This window comes from Alligator sinensis, unplaced genomic scaffold (genome assembly GCF_000455745.1).
Source record: "Alligator sinensis unplaced genomic scaffold, ASM45574v1 scaffold982_1, whole genome shotgun sequence".
Lineage (NCBI taxonomy): Eukaryota > Metazoa > Chordata > Crocodylia > Alligatoridae > Alligator > Alligator sinensis.
The window spans coordinates 936,575-953,769 of record NW_005842470.1 but is presented as its reverse complement, the minus strand read 5'-3'; the positions used below and the strand labels follow the sequence as shown (position 1 = coordinate 953,769).

The 17,195-nt window shown below is 45.7% G+C and overlaps 1 long non-coding RNA gene across 2 annotated transcripts; it reads left to right on the top strand.

The window, feature by feature from the left end:
- The first annotated feature begins 4,241 nt into the window (after positions 1-4,241).
- On the top strand, positions 4,242-6,283 carry LOC112551456. Of its 2 annotated transcripts, XR_003095770.1 has the most exons (4): positions 4,242-4,322; positions 4,398-4,476; positions 5,226-5,270; positions 6,064-6,283. It is a non-coding gene; the product is annotated as an uncharacterized LOC112551456 (long non-coding RNA). The 2 variants fall into 2 exon arrangements; XR_003095769.1 differs by having other exon boundaries at positions 4,270-4,476.
- Positions 6,284-17,195: the final 10,912 nt, after the last annotated feature.

Here is a 17,195-nt window from a genome sequence, read left to right as displayed (position 1 = left end):
CCCCCCCCCCGAGGGGCAGCATCTTGCATTTCTCCATATTGAATGCCATCTTATTATGTAGAGTTCAGATGATGGTTTGTATGGGATGGTTTGGATAGGGAGGATCCTGCCTCAGGCAGGGAGTTGGACTAGATGACCTCTACAGGTCCCATCCAGCCCTACTTCTCAAGGATGAGATGATCCCTTGGGCCATTTGTGTGGTTGAGTGACATTGAAAGTTGGATTTATTATCCATAAGGCAGAATCGTAAGAGTATACAGCAATATGACAAATCGGTATATGATCCTTCCCGTCTCCCCTACTGACCTAAATGAACAGGGGGGGATTCCACTTATCGTCCCCATGGGCAACATCCTGCGCAGACAGAGATATGCTGTGTGGACAAAAGGGCCCAATCATCTGGAACAGCTCACAAGATGCGAGCAAGAGTCTCTGCTAAACAAGGTAGTCTTTTTGACATGGAAATATGTCCTAAATGCTGCTATTAAGATAAAACAAACATTTTGGCAAGTAAAGTGGATGGGATGGGGATGCTCAAAATAAATATTTTAAAGATACAAGGCAACACATGCACGTTAAAGATAAGCCAGTGAGCAAAAATGTGTACCTGCTAGAACAACAGAGCTACTAAGAAAACAACCAGAGGGTAGAGATTTCAGGAAATTTAATCCATTTTTGCTTTAGCTATTGAGAAGGAAATAGCTGTCACCCTTTCTTAAAAGTAATTAAGCTTCAAACCTTTTGGGGAATAAATTATCCCTTTTGAGGGATAGATTTATCAACAAGCCAATGGAGAGTCTTGAGAAACTGAACATTAAGGCAGCACAGAGTGGAGCAGGATGCATCTCACAGGACTGGAGCCAACAGACGAGAGTGCTGGAAACCAGATGTAGCTTTCATTGCTGGTGGAAGACAGTGTGTAGCACTGAAGAGGGGAAATCCCTCTGACATGGACATGGGGAACATAGGTATGTTGGATGGGGGGATATGGCAATTTTTAATGAAAGTCAGGGAGGAATGGAGGAAGTTGCCCAATCTCCCTCTAAATTTCCCCCAGAGTAGAACTTGATGGTGCATGTTTCTTTGTACACCCCTTGTAGACTTGATAACTGAAAACTCTCTCACCTTCTGGACAGTGTGACAGCTGAAGCATAGGTGCTAGTATATTTGCATCCCATTCAAGACTATAATGCTGTATAATATACAAGGGTTAGGCATGTAATATTAATTTCTTCATTTGTGTGAGGGGAGAATTTAATATATAGAACTTTTACAATCTTTTCTCCAATGCCTGATGAAGGGTGTTTGTGCCCGAAAGCTTGCAATTAAAGATTTTTTTTTTTGCAAAAATCTTGTTGGTCTAATAAAAAATATAATCTCTACTACAGTCCTGATTGCTTTAACAGTTTTCTTGACTGTAGGTTCTGGCTATGTCAGATCTGGGAAAACAGCATGATTGGAAGTCATCATTTTGACTTGGAAATTATAGCTTTGAAGCCCCATTTAAGTCAGATTACTGTTTATACCTCTAGTATTGTAGAAAGTCACAAACTGCTACTTATTCTTGTGTAGATTCCCTTGGTAGATGCATCTAGTATTTAAAAAAATCTGGTTCAAAGTAGATGCCATAAGTCAGATTCTTTTCAAGCTTGGTGGTAACTCAGTATAATTTATTTCAGTTTAATCAGACCATGGTAATATCTCTTTGTCAAGGTCCTCTCATGTTAAGAGGGCAGTGCTAGCCATCAGTATTTCAACAGAATGTGAGAGATTCATGGCTATTATTATTACTTTAACATCAAAGACAACTTGTCTTTTAAGTATTTATAAACTGGATGCCAAGTGAATCTGAGTTATAAATATAACTGCTCTCTTACGTCTCTGCTTTCACCTTGATTTTTGACCTGTTACTTTGGTAAAGGACCCACAGTCCTTCGTCTGTGCAAGGATGCACTCTGTGGAATATTCTGCTCTTATATAAATGTATTATGGAAGAGTTACTGGAAGATGACTCAGTATAAGGGAAACATCACTGCCCTGCGATTTGATCATATTTTACAGTCCAGCTATGAATATCTTGTTGGAAGTCGAGGCTTAGGCTCTTCTGAACTAAGCAGCACTTAATTCTGATCTCATCAGCGCCATGTGCTATTTTATCACCCTCTTCTTTAGAATAAAAAAAAAAAAAACCCCACACAAGCCGTTTGTGCTGTGCACGTTTCTTCTTCCAGCTGAACAGTCCCGAAGTGGGGGAAACTCCGCAGCAGGGACTTCATGCTGGTCGCGTAGAAAGACACTTCCCTCCACCTTCTCTTCCCCTTTCGCCTCCTCTCCTGCTGAGTTTATTTAATCAACTGCGGGTTTTGACTCTAGCAGCACAGCTCACGACGTCCTGGCCGGTTTCCCAACAGCGGAGGAAAGGCTCGTCCCCGGCACCGTCTGCTTAAGGTGGATCCGGGCCGCTCCGTCGGCCCCGGTCCCGGGGCGCTGCATGAAGCTGGTCTGCCCCCCGGGGCGGCGGCGCGAGCCTTGTTTCTGGACGCGGCTGCGGTGTCTGGACGCGGGGGGAACGGGACCCGAGCAACCCGCCGCCGCCCGCGCTCCCGCCAGCTCTAGGACCCGGCGCCGCGCGGTTGCAGCCCGCCGGGCCCGGACGCAAGTGCCGGCAAGCGGCGCGGGGGCGGTGCAGGGAAGCGAGCGGGCTTTCCCGACAGCCCGGACCCCGCAGCGCCGGGTTCCCGGCACCCTCCGACGCCAGCTGCGGGGTGCAGCCCCGTGCACAGCTGGGCCTGGGCGAGGGACCCTCGCGCACTTCCTCCTTTCCCCCGAGGCGCAGAAGGGCTCCAGGCAGCGGCGTCCTGCCACCGAGGCTCCCGCTCAAGTGCGAGTCCGGAGCCCGCGTCCGAGCTGAGCAGGCATCACCATCACCACCACCACCATCATCATCATCAATTCATCACCATCACCGCCATCAGCATCACAGTACCCCCAGGCACCTGTGTCCGGCTGGGGCGGCTGGAGAACTGAGCAGGAATCACCTTCATCATCAATTCACCATCACCACCACCATCAATTCACCATCATCATCACACCCCCAGGCACCTGTCTCCAGCCGGGGCGACTGTAGTGCCTGCCTCCAAGCTGAGCAGGAATCACCATCATCATCAATTCACCACCATCATCACACCCCCAGGTGCCTGTCCCTGGCTGGGGCGATCGCAGAGCCTGAGTTTCACCTTTTCCCCTGTTGAAAATGAGACTTGCTCTGCAGGCAAAACACGGGTTTTACAAATTATCCTGTGGTATGACTAAGGAGATCCCCCACCCAGCCCGGTTCCAGGGAAGGGAGGTTACCGTAAAGCAGAAACAGGAGAGGCATTTTGCAGAACTGTCTTGTTTTGCTTGAAGTTTTTTTCTTTTGTTAACTTATTTATAGAGGGGAGAGAGAGAGAGAGAGAGAGAAACCCCCGAAACCTCCTGCCTTTGAGAAAATGCCAAACTCTGAGGAGAGTCTGTTTACATCTGTTTGAATCCTGAAATAAAGACTCTCTGAAATAGATACTTAAAATTGAGATTCCCACTTCATCTCTGGGATTTTTGTTCTTAACTTGGTTCTTGCTGTATTTAAGATAATTAAAAATGTACCAAACAGAAGCCAAATGGATATCACAGCTACATACTTCATCTCTGGTACTGGACTCTCTGCTTCTACGGAGGTCACTTTCAACAGGGATTGCAAAGGAAAACCTCAATTCAGTGATTTATAGCCAAAATACCCATTAATCACAATGTGAATGTGACAGGAGGGCAGGGTGGCTCCTTGGAGACTAACTGGCTTAGAGGCATTGACTTTTGTAGGCAACAACTCACTTCATCAGGTACTATGACAAAGTAGCATCTGACATAGTAGGTTGTTGCTTGTGAAAGGTCATGCCTCTGAATCAGCCCCTGAGGTGTCAACCTGCCCTATCTTCTGCCTGGCTTCGGACTAACACACTTACCAACCACTTCACTGCAAGTTTGAATGTTCTTTCCTCAGATGAACCCAAGGTGCATGAGATTTAAACAAAGGCAAAGAGAATTTTTTATCCCAGACACTTCTCAGTATATTTATTCACTGAACAGCAGGGGACCATCACATGCAGATCACATGTAACATCACATGTCAATCAGTGACCTGTACCTTAAAAGAAATGCCTGGTTGATTGCTGCTGTTAGGGATCTTATTGATTTAACAGGAAGGGGTTATATCCTTGATAGCACATAAGAGGGATCTTTTAAGATTATTTGCCCCACCTGCCCAAAGTCTGCCCGAGACTGAGGTGAGTGAAACACTTTAGCACACTTTAGCAGGTTTAGCACACCTGCTCACATACTCATTTCCGCACTGTCTTTAGAATCCAGAGATTTTAGGCTTGTGCAGCAGAAAGTGAAAGTGATTCACCTCTATGAAGAAAATGGAAAGTATTGCAAAAAGTAAGAAAAAGCTTTTTTTTACGGTGCTTTTATATTTAAGGGGTGTTGGTTGTAGCTGTGTTGGTCTAAGGACGTAGGCAGACAAGGTTCTTTGGATAAATGTGATATCTTTTATTAGACCAACTAAATAGTTGGAAAAATTCTTTGCAAGCTTTGGCGTGCAAACACCTTTCTTCAGGCAGAGGGAGCATCTGAAGATGTTCCCTCTGGCTAAAGAAAAAAGTGTTTGTTCCTGAAAGCTTGAAAAGAAGAATTTTTCCAACTATTTTAGTTGGTCTAATAAAATATATCAGATTTACCCAAAGAACCTTTTTATATTTAAAGTACTTTCCAAATATTAGTTACTGCTCAGAGCATTCCTGTGAAGCAATAAGAATGATTCCCAATCTAGTAATAGGATGACAGAGGGAAAAAGGGTCTTATGCTACAGACAGATCAACAGGGCAGTGGGTGTGGATTGAGGCTTAGATTGGGGTTTACTGTTGGGGTTTAGAATTCGGAGTTTCTATTTCCTGTTGAAACAGGCTACACCTATTTTAGTTCTCTCTCCTTTCATGTTCAAATCTGCCCACTTACCCTCTCTCTGCTTGCTTTTTACTTGTATTGATTATCTTTTTTACTCTGGTCCATCTTTCTCACTGTTTTGTTTTTTTTTGTTCAGAGTGAAACCAGTTCTCCTGGATTTGCTTCTCTTTACATTAAGATTTGATTAGAATATTCATGATTTTCTGTGTCTGCTTTGTTTCCAGTATACATCAACTGAAGCTGCAACTATCTATCCTCATACTCTGAAGGTAAAACACACGAAGCTTGGAATGAAAACTGAAATTGGGACAAAAAAAAAAACAACTGTTAGTGCAAAACAGTCCAGTAGTCCTTGGAGTAGGACTAATCATCCCAGCTATTGCCCAAGAGGGATCACTGTGCCATCACAGAATTCTAGAGTAACATTTTTAAAAAAATGCCTAATGACTTGAAAGTCCAAGTCCCATTTTCAAAACTGATTCATATACTTATGAGTCAAGTCTTTCTGTGAGACTTAAATTAGACACATACAAGCTTACACATATAAAATGGGACTTAAACTCCTATGTGATTTTTCCTTTTCCTAGATCCAAGATGAAAACATTTTTTAACATCCAAGTGTTTGGTGCTTTATGGACTTCATTTTTCACTCTGTGAAATATATTTGGGAGGAACCTACTAGGTTTTTATATTTTTTTTCCTAAAAATCTATGGGATTGAATAAAAAATGCTGTTCTTCCTATATGTATACAAAATATACTATAGAATTTGAGGCAGGAATACAATTTCCTCTTAAATCTATAAGAATTTTCTGTAAGAGTTTTCCTATGTGTAGGTGAGCATGTTTCCATGTCTTGGGTGAGAATGTAAATAAAGAGCTGGAGAAAAGATATTTTCCTGATAAAACATTTATCCTTCCCATTAACTGAAGGGCTGATTGCTCCCATATAGGCTGGTACTCTCCCAAGAAAACAGCTAACAAAATATGGAAGAGGCGGGATTTGACATTATATTTCTAACTTAAAAATCAAGCAGAAATTTAAAAATAAGTATGTATTCCAGGTTTCCTTAAGAAAATGAGCATGGATCCACACTTTGCCTCTTCATCATGGAATCTTTGAAATAAGGCTGCCTTCACTCTGCTCAAAGTAATAACTTTTTAGAGCATTGCAAATTTAAAGTGAGTGATCTTGCATAACAAAAAGTGATGTAAATTCTTGATACCGTCATCTTATAATTGATTGCACTTTTACATAAATGTGATTTAATACTATTTAAATTGTTGGAACTTGTCACTGATTTGTGTCACAAGCGGGGTCCTACAGGAGGGCCGTGATCTCCTTAAGGCCCCCTTCCCGTGCCAAGTTGGCCCAAGGGCACCCTCAGTTTCTCGCCCACCATGTCTTTGATGTTAAAATATGTTAAGGGAGGCTGCCTTTTCCGCCCTCTTGGTCACTTCGATGGATCCTATGACCCCGTGGTTTCCCGGACCCCTTGGGGTCCTGTTCTGTAAATGATGCTGTAAGGGGCACCCTAGCCTTAGGGGCTACGCGTGGCTCCTACCACCCCAATACCACGCCCCAAGCCTCACAGATGGAATGGACGTTGTTCTGTCCAGGTCTACAATCTCTGGCGCTCGGGCCTTCCGTGGCCCTGTCTCTCTCCGCACCCTCTCTCTGGGGCCTTCTCCACAATGCTGCCCCTCCTCTGTAAAGGCCGCCCTCTTCCCCGGGGTCCGCCGCAATGCTGCCCCCTTCCCCGGGGTCCGCCACGCCTGCACTGGGGCTTCTCAGTAATGCCCCCTCTCTGGGGCTCACCACGCCTGCACTGGGGCTTCTCGGTAATGCCCCTTCTCTGGGGCTCCTCAACTGCCCCTCTCTAGGACTGGGGTCTATGCAGCCCGAATGCTGCGCCCTCACCAGCGCTGGGGTCCTCACACTCCGCTGTGAGTCCCCTATGAGGATGCTGCGCCCTTACTGGCGCTGGGGTCCCCACTCTACTGTGAGTCCCCTATGAGACCTCCTCCAACCCCTAATAGCCTCACCCAAACCAACGGTGTAACAGCAAAAGAAAACACAAGCCCCTAGGCTATAATATAACTTAAAGCTGCCTGGCTAAAACCACGTTGCTCAAACATCCCAGGGTTGCGATCCTGGGCTGTACCTGCAGTCAGGCTTCTCCTTGCATCTTTGCTCAGGGAGCTCCCTCCTCTCTGGCTGCGGGCAGGGAACTGCCAGCCTGGCCTCAGCCCCTGGGCTTTATAAGGGCCAGACCCTGCCCCTTCTGGTCAGCTGACCTTCCCTGGTTGCACCAGCAACCCGCAGCTGGGCTTCTTATTCACTGCTAGGGCGCTTTCCCTAGCAGTTTCTCCTTTTTAGGAGCAGGGCACCTGAGTGCTCTGCGACAATTTGTAACCAGTTATATTTTTGGAGCCTAGTTCTTATTTAACACCCATCTGTGGAAATCGAAATTAACTAGTGAAGTCACTGGAGTTGCCTCTGTATCAAACCCATTTCAATAGAACCTCTGACTTTCAAATCGGTGGTGCTCAACCTGCCAGGCCCTGCAGGCCAGATTGAGTAGGGTGGTGCTAATCTGCAAACCAGATCTTGCACGTGAGGTCAGTCGATGGGCCTGATCCAGCATGGGGTTGGTCTGTGTGCACTGTGGCCTGGTTCTATACATTGGATGGAGCCATGCACAATCCTAGCCCTGTGTGCAAGATGCAGATGCATGCCAGCCACTAACATAATCCAGTGCATAGAGCCATGTCATCTGGCCCATGGGGCTCCCTATGGGTCCAGAAATTTGGTCATGGGTGAGCAGTCATAGTGTTGGTTGATGTAGCAATTAATGCTGACTCTGCTTCCTCACTGCCAAATTTCCAGACCTGTGGAGAGCCTCACTGGCTGGATAACATGGCTCTGTGGGCCAGAGGTTAAGCATCATTAATTTAAATAGTTCCTTTGACTGCAGAAGTTTTAGAAGCTACCTCAGTAAAAACTCATTGCACCCATCTGCTTCTTCATAAGATGAAAATGCAATTTGTGGAATATTATTAGTGCTGTCAGTGTGTACTCTATGCCTTTTAAATTAGAGTAGAGATTCTTTTTTCAAAATAATTTTTTATGAAAAAAGGAAATTTGAGCAAAGTAACAATCTTTTCAGAAAATCTCCTTTTGGCCCTTCTTTAATTGTTTTGCCTTGGCAGGGTGGGAGGGGGGAATGCCTACCCCCTTTGTCCGCTAAGAAAAAATAGGTAGTGTGGGAGGGCACTGTTGGTGCCTGCTACTTTAAGGGCTGAGCCAAGCAGCCAGCAGGTGCTTGATTGCGGTGGCCATTTTAGAACTCTGGCTGCCTATATAAACAGAGCAGTTCACTACTAGCAGAAACATTGCTTGGCTGAAAGGCTGTGTGAAACATCCTGGAGGTAAGGACAGGAGCTTAGGTGTGTGCTAGATAAATCCTATGGCTGAAGGGGCCCGCTCTGAGAGGGAACAAGACAGTATACATTGTCAATGTGTGAAAGAGACCCTGTGAGAGGGGGTGAAGCATGAGAGGCCCTAGTGAGAGGAGGGCAGTATGAATGTGTGTGTGTCTGAGGCCTGACAATGAAAGCTAAGCTTGGTTCAGCTATAGGCCGAGAACCTTTTGTCACCTGGATGCCATCTGCAAGGCTTGGGCTGTGGTGTAGGGGAGGAATGGTGCCACTGGCATTGGGGCAAGAATGGGCAGCCTCCCACCTTATTAGAACAATTAAGAAACAACAAGGTGTGGCAGGCGAGGAGGTGGGCAGTTAGCCCAGAAACAGGTGGGCGGGCCAATGGTAGACCAGCCCCTAGAGCCCCCTGTTACAGGTAGGAATTAAAAAGTAAGAGCAGGAGATTTTTCCCTTGAAACTTTTCGGAAAAGTTTATTTGAATTTCATCAATAAGTTTAAAACAGCTTCTCTGGGTTTTTTTTAGTTTTTTAAAACACACTATTGACCAGCTGTTTTAAATAGTCAAACAAAGGAAGAAACCAGCCCTTCCCCATGGAGCTCTGAGTGCAAAGTTTTCTAGATCAAAATAAACAGGCATATGTATAGTGGGCCAAACTCATTTGTAATTTCAGTGTTATTGTATCAGATGCAACTCTGGCCTAGTAAGTCACCTGACTTCCTCCCCCTTGCTTTTTTTCCCCCCTGGACAAAGAAATTACAATGCAAAAGCAAGCAGGGCTTGAGAAATGAAGGAACAGTGTCAAGATTACATTTACTAAATTAAATTAATCTCTGGTGTAACTCCACTGAAGGATGGGAAAGATGGAGAGGTAAGGCACTAGTCTAGGACTTGTGAAACTCTGTTTCAGTTATTTGCTTTGCCATATGCTCTTTGGGTGGCCCTGGGCAAGAACCACAGAATACTTATGCATCTAACTCCTATTTAGCCTAATTTAATGGTATCTCTCTATCAAGTTCTTCATCAGTAAATTGGCATATAATGATATACATGCCTCTGCAGTACGTTAAGGATTAAGCAGCACTCAAATACAATGAATAATGAGGGTATAGGCATACAAATAGCATAAGGAGCTTTGATCTATGATTGAATTTTTCTTGCACGTTTATGTGAGTAATACAAAACTGAATGTATGATTCTATGTTAGAAATATTTGGCATTTACTGGGGATAATAGAATTCAAGAGTTGTGTCTAGAAAATCAGGTAAAATATAGATATTCTAAGGAACATCGGAAACTATATAGCTTTTTTCAAGAAAAATTGTAAATGTTGCTTTTAGTTCTTGTTTCTGGACAACATGAAAATATCTCTCTCCCTCTCTTTCTCTCTCTGAATTTTGGTGTACCTAGTTTAAAAATTAAAAAAACCCAAAACCCACCTTTATCATCTAAACCAGAAATAGCCATTACTTTGTTTATGGTGAGTGATAATGAAGGCCAAGTCACTGGATGAATTCCTGACAGGAGTGAAAAATACTGGCAGAACAGCAAATGGAAAGCTGATAAGTGGCTGCATTTCCCCTAAGTAGCCTTGTCTCGAGTATTAGGATTCACCTATTTGCTCAGGATTTAGGAACATAGAGTTGTTTTGCATTGTCACAGTTCTGCTTTGGAAATGTTGTTCTCTTTGTATTTTTTCTGTAGTACCCTACCTGATTTCATTTTCTTTGATGTCCTGTTCACATACCTAGTCACTTGCACAAGTAATTATTGCCTTTCTTCATTGAAAAGTGTACTTTCTTTTCAACTTCTGTAGACCAGATTCTTGGCTCATGTCAATTAGAATTAATGAAGTCATGCTAATTTATATGGGCTGAAAATCTGGCCTTATCTTTGCATTTATTCTATGGCCAGAATACATCCAGGAACTTATCTCCACTCCAGTACCTCCTGTTCTAAGAATTAATTTGCAGTTTAATCTGAGTTTTAATGTCTCCGTCAATTACCAATACTGTTCCTTTATGTTCAACCCAATGCAGCAAGACTGCTGAAAACTTTTGTCAGTTCTGTTTTCTTGTACTTCTATTAAAGCACCTTGATGTAGAATATTCAGTGCGTTTCAGAGGTGCTCTCTTTAATAGATGTCTTTCAGCTGATAGCATCTCCTCAGTGACTTAATTTCAAGGAAACAATCAGCAATTTGGCTAAAATGCCTTTCAAAGGCCAGTAGCATTTTTAGTTACTTTAAACATATACTTTAAACTACTGTAACAAAGTACGAACTGTACAGTACATGGCTGATGGCAGTGTTACAATACTTATTCATGACAACACCCAAGCAGTAATTACAGTGACAACCGTTTGATCAGAATACCTACAACCGGGCTAGTGAGAGATTCTAGCCATCCCATGCTGGCTGTCTCTAGCAGATCAGTTTGCACTAGCAAAGAATACTTAAATCTTTCCTGCCTCTCTCTTTTTTTTTTTTTTTTTATTCCCCAAGATTTCTCATTACATCATATTCTTCTGAGTCCTAGAAACTGGTCAGAACTATCCCACACATTGGTGATGCATTGGAGGAGCATGGGGGGGGGCACTTGCCCCCCACCTCCAGGTTTAATGTTAATTGATTTTTATCATATCCCCAATACCACTGGGCCGGTCTGGGCACTCCAGAGCCTGGTGCGCAGCTCTGATGGCGCCAGGGCAATCTGGGTACACCAAAACCCCACTGCATACCACCAGAACCTTGAAATTGTGTTTTCCCCCCCCAATATCAACAGTCGCATATGAGCCCAAATGTCCATACAAACTTATCTTCTCATACTCAATACACAAACCATTCTTACATTCTTTGTTTGTTCTTGGTGGGTCTACCTAGACCTCCTGGAGCCAACCTCCTTGACACTTTGGCCTACCATTCTCCTTCCTATTACTTACCTACTTTTTCTCCTACATTAGCACATCTGTGGCGTATCACACTTCATTATCATTACCATTTTGGTTATCTCTGTCTGTCTGCCTCTGTGTCTTTCAAATAATGGATTTCTGGAATTGTCATGCTTGCACCCAATATAATAACATATCCCAATATCTATTGTATAATTACAATCCACTTCATAATTCCTACAATATATCAGAGAATAGGGTAGCTATTTTGTCTCAGCTGTTTTGCATACCATCTGGAATCTGTTGAATGCCGAAGTATCTTGGTAGACAAGATTCTTTGGGTAAATCTGATATCTTTTATTAGACCAACTCAAATATTTGGAAAACAGTATCTTGGTGAAGCTCACTTTTCTCTGGTGAGTCAGGGAATACACTGGCATCTGTGCCAACTGGTGAGCTTAGTAACTATAGTTCAGACAGATAAGGTCGCTATTTTCTATTCAGTACCATTTCACTTACAGTTAGGTACTTTTGTCTTATTGGCTCCAGCCTGACTTCATGAAACTTGTGCCATGCGTGCCTCTGGACTAACCTGCAGGTCAAATGCAGGACCAACCTGCAGGGCTCATGGCTCATCTGACTGAGACCCAGGAAGAATGAATCCTTGATACCCTGTGTAGTGTGGCACAGGACAGAGAAGAGGACTATTTTGGGAGTTACTTCCCAGTGTTTATGGGGGTGGTCTACCTAAAATACACAGATCAACCCTACCAAGACTCATATGTGACAGCCAGAACCAGCAATAATATGTGCTTTTTGGAGGCATTTGGTATTTTGCCTAAACAGGTAATATTAGTTAATATTAGCTTATAAACTGCAAATGTAACTTGTCTGTCATAAGTTTAACCAAAATGATAAATTAACTGTTCATGGAACTGACTGGGCCCCAGAGGCAAAGCTGTAGCTGTGAGATTAGGTGGCCTAATGGTTTTTTGCTCAGGGTTCAGCCTTAGCAATAAAAACTGGATCTAACTGCTTGGCACACCCACCACATTCCAGGAAAGCATATCAAATGAAGCCTAAAAGGGGTTGGGATTTAGGCGGAGCGATGTCAATTTCAAACCTAAATGTGCTGCATCATAATTTGCTTATTGGATAAACCTGAGTCTGGGTAGTAACCTTTTATTATAATTTTAACACCTTTCAATCCCGTAGGATAACAGCTATAGGGCAATATTGTGAGTGGCCCTGAGGCCAACAGATTGACATAGGACTAGGTATAAAAAGCACATGCATCAGGTAACCAGCAGGAAGGAGGGAACAGAACGGTCATTTCTGTTCCACGCCCGGACCCCAGACTCCCAGTGTGAGTGAGGATCGGATCCTGATCAAGGGACCTTCCCCGGTAATCCCTCTGACAGCGTCAATCATCAGGGACACCTGACTTCACTGGGATCACTTGGCGTGCACCTGGCATTGAGGGACTATCGATAAGTTGCCAACCCATGTCTGTCTATTTGTTGTTTTGAACAGCCCAGTGTGGCTAATACCCTTGCAGTGCCCAGTTGGCCTGTGACAGATTGATCTATGTATCTGTTATTATTATCTGTTGTTATTGTTTACTATTAACTCTTTTATATTGCCTTATCTGCTTATTGCATCTATCTTTCTGTTAACTGTTGTATGTGTGTAAGCTATAATAAATTTGCCTTTATTCCACTTCCAACTTTGCCTCCTTGATCCAAAACTGAATCACACAGCCCAGTTGGCCTGTGATAAAATTGATACACTCACAGTGCCCAGCTGGCCTGTGACACTCATAGATACAGATCATAGGCATGGAACAACTCTTCATGATTGTCACAGGCTGCTCCTTTACAGAGCTGAAGCTGCTAGGGGAAGAGCCCTGGCAGTGAGTTGAAAGCCCCAGCTGCTTGTTATTAGGGCAGCCAGAATGTGCTAGTGGCCCACACCTGCCAGTGGTCAGCTGACCAGAAAGGGCAGGGCCTGGTTCATATAAACCACAGGCCTGAGGCCAGGAGGGCAGTTCCCTGCCAGCAGCCAAGGGGGAAGGAGCTTTCCTAGAGCAAGCAAAAGGGAGAGGCCTGACTAAAGCAGCAGCTTCTGACACTGTTGGGGGACGAAGTATTCCCCGGTGTGGTTTGAATGATGTTGTAGCCAGATGGCTTGAATTTATATTGCAGCCCAGGGGCTTGTGTTTTCTTTACTGCTGTATAAGACCGGTTGTTTGGGTGAGGCTATTAGGGGATGGAGGTGGCCTCATAGGGGGCCCACGGCAGTGTGGGGACCCCAGTGCCAGGGAGTGCGCAGCATTTGGGGGTGCACAGACCCCAGTGCCAGGGAGTGCGCAGCATTTGGGCGGCAGAAAGCCTGAGCACCAGTGAGGCGCAGAGCGAGACGGACCTGAGTGCCAGAGAGTGCACAGCATTTGGGCGGCAGAGAGCCCAAGCACCAGTGAGGCGCAGGGCAAGACAGGGCAGCGGAGAGCCCAGGGAGGACAAGGGGGCCAAATTACAATAAGGCCCAGACCAAAACAATGTTGGTGCCATCTGCAAGGCTTGGGGTGTTGTAAAGGGGTGGTTGGAGCCACGCATAGCCCACAAGGCTAGAGTGCCCTGAAACACCCATTGTGACATCCATCTTGTAGCAGGACCTACCAGGAGTCCTGGGACCCATGGGGTCCTGAGAATCAATCTCAACTGTGTCCAAGAGGACTTGGAGGCAGCCTCCCTATCTTTCATACCATCAAAGAAGTGGTGGGCAAGAATCGAGGGTGCCCTTTGGGCCAACTTGGCACGGTAAGGGGCCTTGGGAGGTCACGGCCATCCTGCAGGACCCCATCCCATGACAATGATGACCTCAGTAGTAAAGCTAAGAAGAATTTTATAATCATGGGACACTTAGGCTCTTGCCAGACATGCAGGCAAGGGTGTGACGGGATCTGATGTACAAGCCATTCAATCACTCTTTGTGCCATGCCACGCATGCATGTCAAGAGGTGTGATTATGTGATCGAGCATCAGGTACCATCCTGCCTTATTACCGCTACCCCTGCACTGGCAAGTAGCAAATTCCCATGGCTGGGAGTCCCATCAGCTGTGGAGGCTCCCAGCCACAGGGTTAGACCATGTGCTTCCATGTCGGGGAGCCCCGTTGGCTGATCTGGGCTCCCAGCTGCGTGGGTACATCTGGCCACATTCAGTTAATGGCATGATGAGAACCAGCTACAAATTTATTACAAAATTTTTGTGGAATGACTTTCTGGCATATTCTTTGTTTTATGACACCGTTAGTTGCTTTAACATGTGGCCAGCTCACAACTTAAGATGTGATTACAGTTACAATGTGATTAACCAGTTAATGTGTGGCAGGAGCCTTACACTGTGGCATGTAAGGCCATAATGCGACCAAAGAGGGGACAAAATTGTGGTAGCCTCTCCACCATGGGGCTGGAACATAACAAACATGGACAACAGAATTGATCATCCTGAGGATGTACTTGACTTTAAAAAAAATCAGATCAGCTGGATTTTCATCTTTTTTTTTCCCTTCAATTCAGTCTCAGCCTAACTTAATGTGCTAATATTTCTATTAACTTTTAGCATTATGTTATTACTTTAGAGCATTTGAGAACTCTGATAATGCTCTGAGATGTCAGGGAATTCTGGTTCCCTACAGCTCTCAAGATAATGGTCATTAAAACTAGGCTGGAATTGAAGTGAGCTCTGTGTTGAAAAGCAGGACAGTGATCCAAAGGAAATATATTTAAAGATCATTATCTTGCTAAACATCAAGACTAAATGTTTTCTTGATGCATCCTCTGGCATCTCTAAACTAATGACAGTGGATGCCAGGAAGGGTAGGATGGGGGATAGATCACTCTAGATCAGGGGTGGGCAAAGTCCAGCCTGCAGGCCGGATTGGGCCAACGACTGACTCCATTTCCCAGTAGCCAGTTTCCATGAACACTTTGGGAGCCGTGGGGCCTTTACAGTGTGGGGCCAGGTCTCCACGGACACTGGCTCAAGCAGCACTGGCAGGGTGCAGGGCTGGGCAGGGAGCTGCTCCCGGGTCAGCGCTGGGGCTGGGATCTTGCAGCAGTGACAATGTGGGGCAGAGCTGTGATCTACTGCCCCCATGCCCTGGGCAGGGGCATGCAGGCAGTGGATCACAGCTCTGCCCGGGCTCTGGCCCACACTGTTACCACCATGAAATCCTGGCCCCAGCCTGGGCCCAGAGCTGCTCTCCACCTGGCTGCAAGCCCTGCCAGTGCTGCTTGGGCTAGTTTTGGAAACCCTGGCCCCTTGCTGTCACAGCCTTGCCACTTCTGGGGTCTTCACAGAAACTGGCTGGAGCAATGCAAGCAGGGACTGCTGGGGACCTGTGTCCAGCCAGCAGCTGAATCCACCATTTTGCCCACCCCTGCTCTAGATATACTTCCTTCATGTGCGAGTTCATTCTTCACAAGTGAAGATGACCGTGTCCAGTGGGGGGGGAGGGTTGGGGGGAGGCGGGAGAAAGGAAGTGGGGAAAGGGAGAAAGAAGAGAGAAGCAGGGTGGAGGCTAGGTAGCATGGGTACGTAGGTGACTTATAAACCCAATCTTTGCCCTGCACAATCTGCTGCAGGAGTGTGACGAGGACTGGACACCAGAGCGCCTCGTTTTCCTGGCCATGCATTTTCTCACTGCCTCTGCTGTGCACCGCTGCTCAAAGGCCAGTGCTCCACTCTGAACTGATGACCTCCAGGATGGACGGTCACAAGCAATTTGCTCCCACAACTCCGGGTTGATGCTGAAACTCTTTAGGGACACCCTAAGGGTGTCCTTGTACCACTTCTTTGGTGTGCCGTGAAAGCGTACTCCATTTGACAGTTTGCTGTAGAAGATTTTCTTTGGCAGGCGAGTGTCGGGCATTCTTGAAAGGTGGCCAGCCCATCTTAGCTGCACCAGTTTCAGTAAGGTATGGATAGAGCTGATCTTCCGAGCACCTCAGCGTCCAGAATCTTGTCCTACCACTTGATCTTTAGTATCTTTCACAGGCAGGACAGGTGGAAGTGATTTAGTTTCTTGGCATGACGCTGGTAGACAGTCCAGGTTTCACAGGCATAAAGGAGGGTTGGGAGAATGATGGCGTTGTAAACTTTCAGTTTTGTCAACATTCTGATGCCTTTGCAGTCCCAGACTGACTTACGGAGTCTGCCAAAGCCCATGCTAGCTTTTGCTAGCCTCGCGTTGACTTCATCGTTGATGTGGACAGCACGGGAGAGCGTGCTGCCTAGATAAGTAAACTTGTTGACCCTGAAGTTGTCGCAGGCTGACAAGAATAGGTCCATGGACTGTTGCATGTCAGCCTGTGAGCCTGTGCATAATCAGCCCATTCATGTACTCTCCCTCTAAAGCAGTAGTTTTCAACTGGGGTGCCATGGCACTCTGGGGTGCCCAAGATCCTTCCATGGGTGCTACAACGTGGGTGCCACTGTAGTGAGCAGGATTCTTTTAGAGGGAGATCAGGAAGCAGCTGGAGCTGGAGCCCACATTCTTTCTGCGGCCCTTCCCAGTCCCAACACCATATGCTCTTTGTGGAAACAGAAGCATACTGGGCAGGTGGCTGTCCCACACCCCTTTGTTTCTGGGAGCAGCATGTGGGTTGGACCAGGAGAGGCTGTGACAAGAATGCATGCTCAAGCTGCAGCCCTTTGCATTGCCTGTCCAGATGGGAAAGGCAGGGCTGAAGTAGCCATTTGCAATGCTTGGCTGGAGGAGCTGGGAGCAGAAAGAAACACCCAGGGCAGATAAGACATCCCTTCCCTTCAACCCTAGGGACATGGGAATTTTGCCCAATGT